We start from the raw sequence: 14,498 nt of genomic DNA on the forward strand, positions 1-14,498 counted from the left end.
ATCTACTACCATACCACACCGTACATGCCCAATCTCGTCCGATCTTGGAAGCAATACGGTGTTGGGCCTGGTCAGTACTTAGGTGGTTGACCACTAAGGAATACCTGGTGTTGTAGGTTTTTCTTGACGGCAATACTCTGGCTATTGCACTAACCCTTAAAAATTAATACCTGGAGGGCAATTTTTGGTTTTGCCATAATCTAACGCCTTTGCCTTATATATATGTTTTCACCTATATATTCACAGTCGGAATTCCAAACCAATGTTTCACTTTGTTCAGTCATATTTTTAAACAGCAATTTTGTGTGTACTTTTATTTTATTTAAAAATAATTAAAGGTTACGTTTTAATATCTACCTCATTATGCATAATCTCAATTACAATTGTTTCCAAGAGTGAGTGCTCCCAACAAGGGTCACTTTTTCTTTCTCTCCTCTCTTTATTACCAGTGTACTAACAAAGCAAGGAGGAAACTTCTGAATCCAACTATATAAACAGTCTCGAAATTAATCCGAACATTGCCCACAGGGGCGAGTCTGGTGAGAGAGTTCAGGCCCTCCCAACAGATTTTCAAAGGATCAGCCCATACTCACGTGAACCAGTATAACTCACATGGCTAGTAGATGGAGTAAGAAGAGAAGCACAAGACTCACGTCTTCGCAGCCGGTGAGGATGAAGAAGACGACGGGAAGGAGCGGTTCCGTTTCTGCTATGAGGGGGAACCCACTATTTGAAAAGGTGGGTCAATCCGCAGGGGTTGAGGAGGGCAGATCTTTGAACGTAGGGATCGCCAGTCCGGGATGCGAACAAGGTCAATAGCTAGCGTCTAGCAGAAAGGTGCAACATCCTCAGGAGCCTGGATTGTGGCCAACCTAGTTAGTAGCTGTAAGGCTGATTGGGAATCCCCACCAGTATTTTATATTATGCTTGCGGAGGACATCCGTTAAGGGCTACAGATGAGGTCTGGGTTGCAAGGCATGCTACAAAAGGTTCTGAAAAACTTGAATGGTCATGCCATTAAAGTCCAGCCCTTCCCCCCCCAATTCCAGATTTTTTGGAGAATTTCATATTTTTCACTAAAGTAGTGTAGGCGACACACAATATCTCTCGGCCGCTCAGACTGCAGGCCTCTAGGACGCAACACCCTATGAGCTCTGTTGAAAACAATGGAATTGTTCGGGTCATTTTCCAGAACTTCACTGAAGATTTTGTTCTGAACATCCGGAATGCTCTGTTGTGTGATATCCTCAGAGATGCCTCTCACGCGCAAGTTGTTCCTATGCCCCATGTTGTCAATGTCCTCCAGGTGGTCATTTAGATTCTGGATCTCATTGGGTTGGAGTTCAATGATGCCCACTAGCACACTTTGAAAAGCATTAGACTCCCCCCGTTAGTTTCCAGGGTATCAATTCGAGAGCCCAGCTGTGTCATCTTGGACCTAAGTGTAGATACCTCAGAGTGTATCACCTCCCGAAGTTTGCTCTCCTAAGAAGTGAAATCCACCTTAGTGGGCAGGGACTGTAGTAGCTTGAGAACTCTTTGCATGTCCTGCTGTCCATCCATGCCCAAAGCAGTTGGTAAGACTCTAACTTTGGCGGATGCCGCGGAGGCTACAGATTGACCGGGTGAGGTGGGCGTCGGCGGGGTCGACATGCCCGAATCTCGAGATTAAGATATCGCCTGAGATCGGAACAAGGGGAAACCTCAATCAAGCGGGTAGTGCTCTTTACTCCCTTGCACTTTCTGCAACTCATGAAAAGGCTGCTGTCACGATCCGGGTAACTGGTCATCATTACTTACCGTTCAAGTGTCTCCTGAGGCTGGCCCAGCATTCCAGGGTGGGATCCTGTCTGCATTGCCAGCGTGTAGTCTGCTGATCTCTCTACTTCATATCAGCTCCCTGTGATCCCGCTGCGCTATTACAACAGCTTCATAAGTTTAACACTAAGCATGGCGTCTCCAGCCCTCCGCGGCGTCCACGGCCATTACCGTTGTTTCATGTGTGTGGCCTTCCGGAGTGGCACCTTCAGCTCCCCGCGGCTTGTTGCCATTGTTGTATGTGCGGGGTTCGGTCTGCTGTCTCTTGCCCTCCGCGGCCTATACTGCCATTGCCGTTGTCCCCACATAGAATTACCAAACACACTTTCCCTCCAAAGGCTAACATGGGCGCAGCCATGTTTTTCCAGTCACATGTGGTTGCTTCATCCTGTCCGCTGCGCTCTGGACTCAATTAAGTCAGCCAATGGGCTTAATTAAGTCAGCCAATCCCTGCTTCCTAGCAGGTATAAATATCCTGTTCCTAGACTGGAAAGATGTCAGTGCTTTGGTTGTCAAACCCTGTGTTACCTGTCTCCTCTGTTGTGGATGTTCAGCTACTGTTCCAGGTATTCCAGCTCCAGAGTTCAGCTCCACTAGAGACCTGCACCAGCTACCATCTGGCGGTGCAGCCTGACTTTTCAAGTGTTCCAGCAATTGGCAGTGATCCAGTACCAGCTTCTAGTTACCAGCTTTCAGCTTCCAGCAGTGTTTCATGTTGCCAGTCACCATCGGTATCCTAACATCGATCTCAAGTCATCATTGGTGTCCTAATATCGATCTCAAGTCATCATTGGTGTCCTAACATCGATCTCAAGTCATCATTGGTGTCCTAATATCGATCTCAAGTCATCATCGGTGTCCTAAAATCGACTTCAAGTCACCATCGGTGTCCGAACATCGATCTCAAATCACCATCAGTGCCTTTCTTCAATTTCAAGTCACCTTCGGTGTTCTAATATCAATCTCAAATCACCATCAGTGCCTCTCATTGAACTGAAGTCACCATCGGTGCCTCATCATCAATCTCAAGTCACCATCGGTGCCTTATCATTGATCTCAAGTCACTATCGGTGCCTTTCATCAAGACTCGATACACCATTTGTTTTCTAATACCAATCTCAAGTCCCCACTGTTGTTCTGTTGTCCATCTCCAGCTTCACCAGTGTTTCTACAATAGACTTTCCATTACACTGGTATCTAATAAACCATATACAAGTATTCACTCTGTTTGGCATTGCACCAGTATCTACAGTTAACGTTGTATCATTACCTAACACTGCTGAGCATCAATAAAACTCTAACTTTTTACAAAGTTGTCTTGGTCACGCCTTCGGGCATTTGTTCCAGAAGTAGTCTGCATGTCTAAGAACCCAATACAGCCTTCCAAGTTCTTTTACACTTCAGCCCCTACAACTGAGGCTTCCTCTGGTCAGCCTCAGCCCTCAGTTGTGACAGCTGCTGTTGGAACAGGGGGAAGCAGCCAAAAGGAGAATTGCGGATATTTGACTCCGATGGGCTCAAAACCTGCAGAGAGAGGCCCCAAGATGAAATAAATCACATGAAATTGGCTCCTTTGAACACATGACAGATGTAATCCCTCAACCACAGGAACTGAAGTTGAACAGTCTCAACTGCATTCTGCATCTATTTGGGAAAGAGGACCAGAGTCAATCATATCATTAGAGATCGGACAGTATAGTCTCAGAGGCAGAGTGTAATAATGCGGTAGTACAGGGATACTTGGTCTTGTCAGGTGTGAGAAGGGTATTGAGGCAAAGCTGTGGTCATATAGTAGGACGAAGGTGTCAGAAGGAGTCAGTTATCACTCCTCGAGATGGCCTTACATAGTAGATGAAGAAGGAATCAGCTCCCGGCAGCGAGAGACGGACTCACATAGTATAGATAGCTTCCCGTTGGAAAAAGTAATTGTTATAATACAGGAAAATCTGAAAAATGGAGGATGTAATTCAAGAATTCAATTCCAGAAATCACACCGGGCTCAGAAAAGGCTTGTTGTGCCACACTTTGTGAAAATTAGCTCACATACAATCAATATTTGCAAGAGGGATACTCAGACCGTAAGGTCTGGAGGCGGGGGTCACAGACACAGCCAATAGTCCCCAGTGCCACCTCCACACAGGGGGGTTAGCAGCGCACAGCCCACCTTGGTATTGCCTTATTCCAAAAGGAATCCCTCTGCTGGGGAGGTAGAAAAGGGCAGAGATAAATGTATAACTTGTCTTGCTGCAGTTATTTCTTGTATTCACATAAAAGTTCACAGAAAAAAACAGCAGCTGTCTCACTTTACTCCTGTTTCTTTCATATAAGAACTAAGGGCCCAGAGATTGCAGGAGAGTCTTATATGGGGCACAAGCAGACACAGTCTATATTTGAAATGAGACTCCTTACTCCCAAAACTCCCCAGCTAACTCCCAACTGCACTTGAGGATTGGGAGACAGAGGTGGAATAAACCGGCGCTGACCAACCAGCAACCACAGTGACTGTGAGAACACTTGCTGCTGTGAAGGGAAGATGGCACCACGGGTGAGTATGGGAAGGTAGTTGGCAAGATGGCCCCCACTCCTCACATAGGTGCACCACAATCCCCTGTGCTGACCCTCCACTCCAGCACATCTGTGAGGCAGCAAATTTCAGGGGAGCCCGCTTAGGACACAGGGGTGGGATGGGAGAAACCGGGAGTAAGCGCCAGCTACTGGGCACCTGAAGTCAGTAAGTATGCTCATCACTGCCGCGCCCATTCCCGGCTGATGCAGGACTCTCCAGGTCACAAACGGGGAATCACCAGCTCCCCCTCACACGGGTCCCCGCCAGGGATAATCGTGGCAGCGCCTCCACCAATCCTTTGTATAACCGTCTTCCGCGCCTGATTTGGTCTTTATCCGAGCTGGCTAGGGAACTCTAGGCCGCAGTGTCCTCCGGAGGAATAGGCCGCAAACTGCAGGGACACGGGATGTGTCCCCGGGTTCCGTGGTCGATCCCCGTTGCTCTCCCTCACACCAAGAGAGCTCAGGGTAAGAGGGGATAAAAAAATTAGGACCCGTGGAGCAGTATAAGGTAGGCTTTTAAGAGACGCCAGCCAGGAGCTCCTGAGAGCTGTGTCCTCTCAGCTCAGCAGTTAGGCCACGCCCCAATTTGAAAGTTTTCTGATGTAGTCTATGGGGGGATTTTTGGGAAGGCATAACTCAGGGTAGAAGACAAATTAAGACTTGGGGCCAAATGTAATAGAGTGAGTTTAAAAAAGTGAGATTTGGTAAGGTTTTGCAGTTTTTATTTAAAAGTGAAAATCATTTACACAGCAAGATCAACCTGGTTTTGCAGTGTAAATGATTGCCACTTTAAAATAAAACTGAAAAACCTTACCAAATCTCTCACTTTCTGAATCTCTCATTACATTTGGCCCTTGGGGTTTGTTTCTCATACGTCCTAGAGGATGCTGGGGACTCCGTAAGGACCATGGGGTATAGACGGAATCCGCAGGAGACATGGACTTTGAATAAGACATAAGACTTTGAATGGGTGTGAACTGGCTCCTCCCTCTATGCCCCTCCTCCAGACCTCAGTTAGATTCTGTGCCCAGGAGTGACTGGACACACACAGGGGAGCTCTACTGAGTTTCTCTAAAAGACTTTATTGTTAGGTTTTTTTATTTTCAGAGAGACCTGCTGGCTACAGGCTCCCTGCATCGTGGGACTGAGGGGAGAGAAGTCAGACCAACTTCTGTGAGTTAAAGGCTCTGCTTCTTAGGCTACTGGACACCATTAGTTCCAGAGGGTTCGATCACCTGGTGCGCCTAGCTGCTCGTTCCCGGAGCCGCGCCGTCACCCCCCCTCACAGAAGCCAGAAGAAAGAAGCCGGGTGAGTATGTGAAGAACAGAAGACTTCAGTGACGGCAGAAGACTTCAGTAACGGAGGTACAGCGCAGCGGTCGCGCTGCGATCCATGCTCCCACACACCAATGGCACTCACAGGGTGCAGGGCGCTGGTGGGGAGCGCCCTGGGCAGCAAGTTACTGATGGTCTCTCCATTGGCATAAGATCCATATTCGGTGCCCGGGCACCGTGTACAATACCCCCGCCAGTACATAGTTTCCTGGTAGATCCACAACTGGGACATTCAGTACATGGTCATACACATTCAGAACACATTAATGTCACTAGGGACCCAAAGGTTCCGGGCAATCCGCTTATATGTATGTTAAATATATATATATATATATATATATATATATATATTTAGGATATGTGTGTAATTGTGTATTACATTATGTATATTCATATTATGACTTATAAGGAATGCTGAAGTAATAGTATTTCTTCTCATGTGCTGGTCGCTCGGTTAATAAAGCTCTAGGTCGGCCAAGACGAGTTGGTCTCAGATCCTCTCAAGGAGTCCGAATGTTTATTCTTTTCCCGCCGTGGATAGAATACACGGGGCCCTGTCACAAAGGATCGTATACAGGAAGCTAAGTGATATTTTATTTCTATGCTTTGGGCTTATTTGCATTACATGCACATGAGGGAGTGTTTATACTCGGAAAGGCATCCAATAGAATTAACCTGAAGAGAGAAGGGATGTTCCTTATGTTGGTTCTTCCCTATAACATTGCGGCAGCCTGCCATGCGTATACAGGAGGTGTGGCTGGGGGAATGCTGAGGTCGACTCCGAGAGATACTGGAGTTTCTTCCTGGGACGGTGTACCGCTATTTGGGGATGCCTCAGTTCAGTCAATCTCGGCGGATACTGCTGGTAAATCTAACATCGTAAATTAGTCTCCTTAACGGTTGGTGACGCATTCTTTTGTGGGATGCAGTCATTTTAACCGGTTCAATACCGTTCTTTTTTCCTTTTCTGTGCAGACAGTGGAAGGTGAAAAGGTAAGAGTTCTGCAGCCTTGTTAGGTTCGCAGAAGCGGATGTCGTTTTCTGTTTCTAGCACATCCACCACATGTCGCTGAGTCTATCTGGCTGGAGCCTACTCCGGTGGGAACTCGTCTACTACTTTTCAGTCAGTCCGGGAATAGACTAGGAACTGAGTTAATTATAGAATCCAAAGGGGGACATTCTGGCGTTACAGATGTTTCCCCTCACTGATTTTTCTAACAGATCTTGAAGTTTCCCCTCTGGAAGGGGAGGTAATACGCGACGCCATACCAGAGGTGCGTCAGGTTCAGGGCATTGTACTGCTGTCCCTTGTTTAAAAAAATAAAAATAAATTAAGGAGGTTTAAATGCGTTGTTCTCTGCATTCCGATTACCTGGGTGGATTTCCAGGATTGTCTTTGCCATTTCACCGGAGTGATGGCAGTGGGATGGTATTCTTTCAATAGTAAGAGCCATTGTTGTTCTGTACTGGGACACTCTCCTGATTAAGGCGAGGTCAAGACACAAGTGGTGCAAATCGTTGGTTTTCTTTCTGACTGTTCTTCAACACAGGGGAAGGCGGTTATTCCCAACGACGCAGGCGTCGGAGGTGGGTATCAGAGTAGATACGGAACTGTTGAAGTTCTGTGTGTTCCTGTGGAAAGAGGTCTGAGGATCCAGAGTCGGATTAGGTTTGCAGTGACAATCCATCAATATGTTCCGTTGATGAAGAAGATCGGTGCGGCCTAAGAGGCCTTTTCGGTGAGCAGGTCAAATGCCAGAGTGGTTTTCACGGGGCCAGTTGGAAATGTGGTCCGGGTCTCACCTGCGCAGGCGCCGAAATATAATCCTAATGGTCAGGTTTTCGCTCCTGTGGGGTCGGCTCAGTTCTCACCTCCTAGAGGGACGAAGGTTCGGAATCCAGGCTGAAATCAAGGTGTCCATGCCTGCAGATCTCCGAGACTGGGGAGCAGTCTGTGCAAGGGAAGTATTTCCAGAGGAAAAGCTTAAGCTGGGAAGCTTGTCTGCAATAACCTTTCTTGAATTAAGAGCTATTTTCAATGAACATATGCTTTGTGATCTGCCCGTGTTAAGTCTGTCGGTCGACTTGACAGCAGTGGTGTAAGTAAGCCGCTAGGGCAGAACAAGGAGAAAAGCGGCAATGGCAGATGCCGAAAAAGTTTTCCTCTGGGTGGAAAGACTGGTAAATGCTATATTAGCAGTCTTCGTTCCGGATGTGAACGATGGAGAAATAGATTCCTCTGCAGACGCGATCTCCATCCGGGAGAAATACGGTCGCCATCGGGTAGTTTTCACTGAAGCGACAAGTCTTTGAGGAGTGCCTCAATTGGACATGTTGGCGTCTCGCCTCAACGAGAGATCTCAGAGATGTTGTTCCAGGTCAGAGGACACTCAAGCTATAGCAGTGGACGTCCTCGGGACAACTTGGATGTTTTCAGTGGGTCTATGTGTCCCCTCCGTTTTCACTCTTCTGAAGGTGATAAACGTAAATAGAACAAAGGTTCAGGTGATCCTCATTGTTCCGGTCTAAATGAGTTCTTCAGGATTTACTCATAGAAGATCCCTGGCCTCATCCTCTACGTGAGGAACTGTTACAACAAGATCCGGGTGTGTATCAAAACTTACCGCAGCTGCGTTTCACGGCGTGGCGGTTGAACGCCATATCCTAACCAGAAAGGATATTCCCAGTGAAGTCGTTTCCACACTTCTTCGGGCTAGGAAAGAAGTAAAGGCAAAGCCTTACCAGCGTGTTTGGAGAAAAGGTGCGTCTTGGTGTGAATCCAAGAAGGCTACTACAGAAGATTTCAGCTGGGTCGTTCTTCTCCATTCTTTGCAAGCAGGTGTGGGTGCAGGCCTAATGTTAGGCTCCATTTCAGTGTGGTTTTGGCCTTATAGATTTTCTTTCGAGAAAGAATTGGCCACCTTTCCGGAAGTCCGGACCTTCGTGGAAGGATTACTGCACATCCAACCTCCATTTGTGCCTATTGGCACCGTGGGACCTTGACGTGGTGTTGCGTTTTCTTGGGTCAAAATGTTTGGAACCTTTATGAAAGGTTGTGTTACAATTTCTCTCTTGGAGAGTGGTCATTGCTTTTGGCTTTGGCGTCCGCAGGGCGGATGTCGGAAGTAGCGGCTGGGTCTCACAAGAGGCCCTGTTTGATCTTCCAGGTGGATAGAGCGGAATTGAGAACTCGGATAATAGTTCTGCCAAAAGTGGTTTCGGTGTTTCGCAGAAACCTGCCTATTTGACGCCTGTGGTTGCTTAAGCATTGGCTGATTCAAGGTCTCTTGATGTAGTCAGGGCTTTGAATATTTCTGTTGCCAATTTGGCTCAGATTGGGGAAACAGAGGCTCTGTTTATCCTGTATGCCCCAGCGTGATAGGGGCGCCTGCGTCTCTGCAGTCTGTTACATGCTAGATCTGTGATACGATTCGGCATGCTCGTTCTACGGCTGGATTGTCGTTACCGAAGTCGGTGGTGACCTATTCTACTAGGTAGTTGGGCTCTTCTTGGGTGGATGCCCGAGGAGTCTCGCCGGTTCAATGTTGCCGAGCGGATACTTGGTTGGGTTCAAACACTTTGGCTAAGCTATACAAGTTTGATACCCTGGCTGATGGGGACCTCATGTTTGCTCAATCGGTGCTGCAGAGTCGTCCGCACTCTCCCGCCCGGTCTGGAGCTTTGGTATAAACCCCATGGTCCTTACGGAGTCCCCAGCATCCTCTAGGACGTATGAGAAAATAGGATTTTAATACCTACCGGTAAATCCTTTTCTCTTAGTCCGTAGGGGATGCTGGGCGCCCGTCCCAGTGCGTACTGGGTCTGCAGTTATTGGTTATGGTTACACTCTTGTGGTGTTTCTTTTCTGTCAGGCTGTTGCTGACATTGTGCATGCCATGAGGTGTCTTATTATTGGTTGTGTTCACACACTGGTTGTGTTACATATTCTCTCAGCATGTGGCTGTGTATTGTTCATGCCGTTGGCTGGTATTCTATTGAATGCCACGTTCTGCGGTATGTTCGTGGTGTGAGCTGGTATGACACTCACCGAGTTTAAACAATAAATTCTTTCCTCGAAATGTCCGTCTCCCTGGGCACAGGTTTCTAACTGAGGTATGGAGGAGGGGCATAGAGGGAGGAGCCAGTTCACACCCATTCAAAGTCTTATAGTGTGCCCATGTCTCCTGCGGATCCAGTCTATACCCCATGGTCCTTACGGAGTCCCCAGCATCCTCTACGGACTAAAAGAAAAGGATTTACCGGTAGGTATTAAAATCCTATTTTTATTAGATAGAGCTTGTCCCAGTGTAGGGCCTTTTGGTGTTAAGGTTTTTCAGAACATTTTTTTTTAATTCAGTATAATGGGGGTAATTCCAAGTTGATCGCAGCAGGAAATCTTTTAGCAGTTGGGCAAAACCATGTGCACTGCAGGGGGGGCAGATATAACATTTACAGAGAGAGTTAGATTTGGGTGGGTTATTTTGTTTCTGTGCAGGGTAAATACTGGCTGCTTTATTTTTACACTGCAATTTAGATTGCAGATTGAACTCACCACACCCAAATCTATCTCTCTCTGCACATGTTATATCTGCCTCCCCTGCAGTGCACATGGTTTTGCCCAACTGCTAAAAAAAATCCTGCTGAGATCAACTTGGAATTACCCCCAATATGCCCCATTTTAAAGATAGGGAAATTAAATTTGTTGCACATGCTCAGTAGCCGCCTGCAGGGGGTGTACTACTCTGTCTTCACTTGGGTATACAAACATGGCTGCTTTCTTCACACTTCGTTAATTTGTTCTGTGGTCAAGACAGTAATTAGCCTTATGAAATTTATTGGGGAGTGTTTTGGGGGTGGTTGGATGCACTCTGAGTGGGTTATTAGGTCTGTTACGGTCTCAGTAAAACGTTATTATGTTCTTGTACACTGTGGAGGGGGTCTGCCATGTAGATGAGCACAGTCCTAGCTATAACCAGCCTGTTGTGCAGCTGGGTTTGATGGTCACTTTTATTACCTTTTACCCTTATTGCGATCACCTATTAGTCAGAGTGCTGGGACATAGAGATGTAGCAATCCTATGAGAACATTTTACCCCCCCCTCATTACTGATTGTACAGTACCCTGCTTACTTCTGCACACTGGCTGGGAGCAGGCACTAGGCAGGGACTCAGGAGTGTAGCAGCATTGCTGTGCCCCTGGACCAGCAGCACATGGAGGAGGAGGAGGATGATGAGAAAAGGGATTCTTATGACAGGGATGAGGATTCTCAACCAGGATTAAAAAGTGAATAAGGTAAGTCTACCCCTGATTTAGGCAATCTGTGTCTCTCCAGCTGCAGTAGAACTACAAGATCCAGCATGACCTGGCAAAAGCTGTGCAAAGCATGCTAGGACTTGTAGTTCCACAACTGGAAAGGTAGACATTTGACACTGCCTTACCCATACCTTCCAACTTTTGGGAGGTAGAAAAAAGGTACTTCCTGCGCCTGCCAGGAAAAGGGATGTGGCCTCGTAAAGGGGTGTGGCCTCTCGGTAAAGCCACATTTGCAAGCCACGCCCCCATTTCACGTCACTATGGGGGAATGGCCAGCGCTCTGTGAGCTATTGGCATGCCCCCTGTCCCCGTGAATAGACTCTGTGCGCATGTCCCTATTTTCACAGGACAGTCCAGTTTTTCTGGGACTGTCTCGCTGTCCCAAACGTGGGAAGCAGTGTTCCGCAGTGAGGGTGGAGCAGTTGGGAGGCTCTGTCACTCGCTGCTCTGCTTAGCAGAAAGGCGGTGAATAGACACTGTGCGCATAATCTATTCACGGAAACAGGAGGGACAGGGGGCACGCCAGCAGCTCACAGAGCGCTGGCCATGCCTCCATAGTGATGTGAAATGGGGACTTGGCTTGCGTCCGTGGCTTTACCGTGAGGCCACGTCCCCTTTTCATAGCGGGCATGGCTACACCGCTCAGGGAGTGTCACAACTGAGGGCTGGTGCTGACCAGAGGAGGCCTCAGTTGTAGGGGCTGAGGTGTACGTGAACCTGGGAGGAAGTATAGGGTTCTTGGACATGCAGAGAACCTTTAGCACAAATGCCCGAAGGCGTGACCAAGACAACTTTGTAAAAGTTTAAAATGTTTATTAAACACAGTTCAGCTTGCACATTGACAGTTCAAGGAAGACAGGAATGCTTCAGCATTATGGAGTTGTAGCATAACAGAAGAAACAGTTCCTTAAATACCTGAATAGTAGGATGCTGTTGGAAGTGGTATAACACAGTATAGTCTTGGAAGACCTGGAGATGGAAAGTCCAGAGGACCAACAGCTACTGCTGTATGGATGGTATGCGTAGGAACTGACCAGCAGATGACGAACTGGAAGCTGGAGATACTGGAGGAATGCTGAATGAGGTGAGCACCTGTTAACTGCCAAGGATGCCGGGTTGAACCGACCCAGGTGGTGAGGGTACTACGGAGCTCACTGATGGTGTGAGCGTTTTCAGATAGGAGCACCGATGGTAACTGTGGAATGATGTTAGAACACCAATGTAGTGGAAGAAACACTGGTGAAGCTGGGGATCGATGAAGGAACACCGATGGTGACTGGAAATCGATGATGGAACACCGATGGTGACTGGAGATCAATGATGGAACACCGATGGTGACTGGAGATCGATGATGGAACACCGATGGTGACTGGCAAGGCTAGGCACCGCTGGAAGCCGATACTGGATCACTACCAATAGCAAGATGCAATGCTGGGACACCGCAGAGTCAGGCTGCAATGCCAGATGGTAGCTGGTGCGGGTCTCTAGTGGAGCTAGACACAGGAGCTGGAATACCTGGAACAATAGCTGAATAACCACAGACAGGAGAGAATTGCATCACTGGGTTTGACAACCAAAGCACTGACATCTTTCCAGCCCAGGAACAGGATATTTATACCTGCTGGGAAACAGGCATTGGCTGGCTGATTAAGCAGAGTCCAGAGCGCAGCGGATAGGTTGAAACAATGACATGTGACTGGAAAAACATGGCTGTGCCCATGTTAGCATTTGGAGGGAAAGTCTGTTTGTAATTCCATGTGGGAAACGGCAGTAATGGCGGCGGAGGCCGCGGAGGGCAGGAGACCCCAGTCTTGAACATTTCATATGGGAAACAATAGTAATGGCGGCGGAGGCCACAGAGGGCAGGAGAAACCATTCTTGGAACTAACAAACTCAACTTGTGAGGCTGCCGTGACAGCACTGCGGGATCAAAGGGAGGAGATGTGACGATATCAGCGCTCTGCATGCTGACAACGCAGATGGGATCCCACCCTTGAACGCTGGGCCAGTCTCAGGAGACACTTGAAAGGTACATAATGATGTCCAGTTACCCGGATCGTGACAGGGAGTCTCTCTTTCTACCTCCCAAAAGTTGGGAGGAATGGGTAAGGCAGTGTCAAATGTCTACCTTTCCAGTTGTGGAACTATAAGTCCTAGCATGCTCTTGCCAGGTCATGCTGGGACTTTTAGTTCTACTGCAGCTGGAGACACAGATTGCCTAAACCAGGGGAAGACTATGAGTGGAACCCCAGCTGCTGTGGAACTGCATATCCCAGCATGCCGTGCCAGATTTAGCATGTTTTAGCAGAAAAACTGTTGCAAGGCATGCTGGGATATGTTTTTCCACAACATTGTAGTGCCAAATATTGGGTGTAATTCCAAGTTGATCGCAGCAGGAACTTTGTTAGCAGTTGGGCAAAACCATGTGCACTGCAGGGGAGGCAGATATAACATGTGCAGAGAGTTATATTTGGGTGGGGTGTATTCAAACTGAAATCTAAATTGCAGTGTAAAAATAAAGCAGCCAGTATTTACCCTGCACAGAAACAATATAACCCACCCAAATCTTACTCTCTCTGCAAATGTTATATCTGCTCCCCCTGCAGTGCACATGGTTTTGCCCAATTGCTAACAAACTTGCTGCTGCGATCAACTCAGAATTACCCCGATTGGGGGTAATTCCAAGTTGATCGCAGCAGGAATTCTGTTAGCAATTGGGCAAAACCATGTGCACTGCAGGGGAGGCAGATATAACATGTGCAGAGAGAGTTAGATTTGGGTGGGGTGTGTTCAATCTGCAATCTAATTTGCAGTGTAAAAAAAATAAAGCAGCCAGTATTTACCCTACACAGAAATAAAATAACCCACCCAAATCTAACTCTCTCTGCAAATGTTATATCTGCCTCCCCTGCACTGCACATGGGCCCTCATTCCGAGTTGTTCGCTCGGTAAAAATCTTCGCATCGCAGCGATTTTCCGCTTAATGCGCATGCGCAATGTCCGCACTGCGACTGCGCCAAGTAAATTTGCTATGCACTTAGGAATTTTACTCACGGCTTTTTCATCGGTCTGGCGATCGTAATGTGATTGACAGGAAATGGGTGTTACTGGGCGGAAACAGGCCGTTTTATGGGCGTGTGGGGAAAAACGCTACCGTTTCTGGAAAAAACGCAGGAGTGGCCGGAGAAACGGAGGAGTGTCTGGGCGAACGCTGGGTGTGTTTGTGACGTCAAACCAGGAACGACAAGCACTGAACTGATCGCAGATGCCGAGTAAGTCTGAAGCTACTCAGAAACTGCTACGAGGTGTGTAATCGCAATATTGCGATTACTTCGTTCGCAATTTTAAGATGCTAAGATTCACTCCCAGTAGGCGGCGGCTTAGCGTGAGCAACTCTGCTAAAATCGCCTTGCGAGTGAACAACTCGGAATGACCTCTAAGGTTTTGCCCAACTGCTAAAAAAT

General features: G+C 47.6%; 1 pseudogene; it reads left to right on the forward strand.

Moving 5' to 3' along the window:
• Positions 1-119, forward strand: LOC134931530 (5S ribosomal RNA; annotated as a pseudogene).
• The last annotated feature ends 14,379 nt before the right edge of the window (positions 120-14,498 follow it).

Source organism: Pseudophryne corroboree, chromosome 5, assembly GCF_028390025.1.
Source record: "Pseudophryne corroboree isolate aPseCor3 chromosome 5, aPseCor3.hap2, whole genome shotgun sequence".
Taxonomy (NCBI): Eukaryota; Metazoa; Chordata; class Amphibia; order Anura; family Myobatrachidae; genus Pseudophryne; species Pseudophryne corroboree.